Source organism: Chrysochloris asiatica, unplaced genomic scaffold (genome assembly GCF_000296735.1).
Source record: "Chrysochloris asiatica unplaced genomic scaffold, ChrAsi1.0 scaffold00187, whole genome shotgun sequence".
NCBI classification, from domain to species: domain Eukaryota; kingdom Metazoa; phylum Chordata; class Mammalia; order Afrosoricida; family Chrysochloridae; genus Chrysochloris; species Chrysochloris asiatica.
In genome coordinates this window covers 1556585-1558990 of record NW_006408705.1, presented here as the reverse complement: position 1 = coordinate 1558990, position 2406 = coordinate 1556585, and the positions used below count along the sequence as shown (strand labels likewise).

General features: G+C 44.8%; 1 pseudogene; it reads right to left on the bottom strand.

Annotated features, from left to right (window-relative positions):
• Positions 1-1371: 1371 nt before the first annotated feature.
• LOC102812213 lies at positions 1372-1932 on the bottom strand (annotated as a pseudogene).
• Positions 1933-2406: the final 474 nt, after the last annotated feature.

The following is a 2406-nucleotide window of genomic DNA, read 5'->3' as shown; positions in this document are numbered from 1 at the left end:
GTAAGTCAGCTACTTCGTGCCTTTATAGATACCCCCCCCTTTTTTTTAATCATGTGAATTTATTTTGACCAATGATACAGTAACAAACATGATACAGACAGAAGCTTGATACGTTTGTGAATTTGGGCCTGTTCTCATGGAACCCTGAACCAACATGCTGTGATATGTTGTTTTTGTTGTTAAGTGCCATCGAGTCGATTCCGATCCATAGCAACTCTGTATAGGGTTTCTGAGGAGCAGCTAGTGAGCTTGAACCGCCAACCTTGCAGTTCAAACAGCTTTGCAGCCTGGCGCATTAACCCACAGCACCACACCAGGACTCATACTGTGATGTAGCTCCATATAAATCATACAAACCTATCAGCTGAATGCAGCCACATGAATGAGTCCAGATAAGCCCAGTACAATCACCCAGCCAAACCACAGAAACATAAGAATAAACTGTTGTCTTAGGCCATTCAATTTTGATGTGATTAGTTATTGTAGCAAAAGATAACTACTAAACTCAGTTACATGGGAGTTATGGCTACTTTTAGTGCTTTTGTGCAAATAAAAAAAAAGTGAAGTTATAAAATAATGATCCTGTTAGGCAAGGCACATACACCATTGTTCAAAAAGGTGTCCCTTCCTCCAAAACCCAGTTCTGTGCCAAGATGCACAGCCAACACTCAGTTCCTTTGCTGGGTACCTTACCACCACGTAAGCTGTGCACTCATGTGTGAACTCATCGGGAGAATCCTACATAGTTCTCTCTTCACTTAACAACCTGGCTTCATGGCAAGTTTCATTATTCTAAGTAAGGATAAAGAGAAAGTTGTTGACACTATAGTTAGTGTTCCCAGCTTTGAGGATTCAGTAAAACACTGGCTTTTATTGAGGAAGAGACACTAAAAGCTTCCACAGTCACTGCATTTTTCAGGGGACTTACAACTCAGGCAAGTAAATTAGACAAGCTCCTTCTTGAAGCAGGATGAACAGTTCTCAAACAAATAGAGGAACTACACAGGTGACTGACTGTCCACCATTCTTTACTTGTCCACCATTCTTCTGAACTAGCTATGAACATTCCAGAGAAGAGGCAGGTAAAGAGCTAGACTCTAGAGGCGTGGCAGTGATGAACTAAGTTCCTAGGATCTTCACTGTTGCTGTGAGTTGTTGAGTTGGTTCTGACTCAAAAACATTGTACAAGGGCTTTCAAGGAGCAGCTGGTGGGTTTGAACTGCTGATCTTGCAGTTTGTAGCCCAGTGTGTATCCTACAGCACCAGACCAGGGCTTCAGAATTCTTTGGTAGTAGTATAATGCTTTATACCCGAGGTCTAAGAGCAAAGGTTGAGTAATACCACCAGCCTTCAGAGAGCAACAAGCCTGCATCAGGCTGCTCCTGAGACTCTTGTTCCAGCGGCACAGTGGATGCCTCCTTCAGGATTGTAGCACACAGGGCCACAGCACAACTGGGGCTCCTCCTCTTCATACCAGCGCTGCTCACTGAAGTCAGGGAAGAAGGCTGCAATCTCTCTACTGGCTGAAATCACAGAGTCTGAGCCATGAGTATTGTTGCGGGTGTCAGTGAGGCCAAAACTCCCACGAATTGAATCTGGGGCCATGTGGCGTGCTCAAAACACTCTGGTGGGTCCCATTAGTGTCCTCCAGAGCTGGATGGCATCCTTGTGTGCAAGGATGTAGGCTCCGATAGGCCCACTGGACATGAATTCTACCAGTCGTTGATAGAAAAAACTCCCTTTGTGCTCTTGGTAAAACCTCTGGCAACCTTCCTTTCTCCACAGTAGTTCTCTCATTCGTACTATAAGGAACTTGTTGCTCAGAATCTGCTGATGAACAGCTTCCAGAATCAGTGGGTGAGCAACTGTATCAGGCTTGATCAAGGCTAGAGTGAGCTGGAGAGCCTGAGGGCTTTATAAAAGAGAGGCCATCTCCTCTGATAAGAAGTGAAGACATCAGTGGTGCATTTGTGGCTCAAAGCTCAACCTGAGTCTGGTCAAGATCCACCTGATCCTCCTGCCATGAAGCCCAATCGCCTATAGACCCCCTTTTTTGATAGCCAATGTTTAAGATGCTCGTCCCTATAAACCAGTGCACTGAAGAGACAAGCTCGATCCTTGATCTGAAGAATTCTTCCATTTCAGTTGGAATTTGGAGCTACTGCATCCATTAGCAAAACTGCACCCAGTTCATCAAATTGTAGCAATTTATGCCTAGTGTCTACATCAACCTTCTTTATCTTCATCTGGTTGGGTTCTGGTCAGCTAACCATCCAAGCAAGGTCAAATGGGAACTATCTGCAAGTTTGGGAGTTCTCACATGCCTCCCCAAACTTCAGACCAACTGTTCCCTTTAATCTCAGCTCTAATTTCCACTGGCTAGATCAGTGTTCCTGAGCTCGGGAG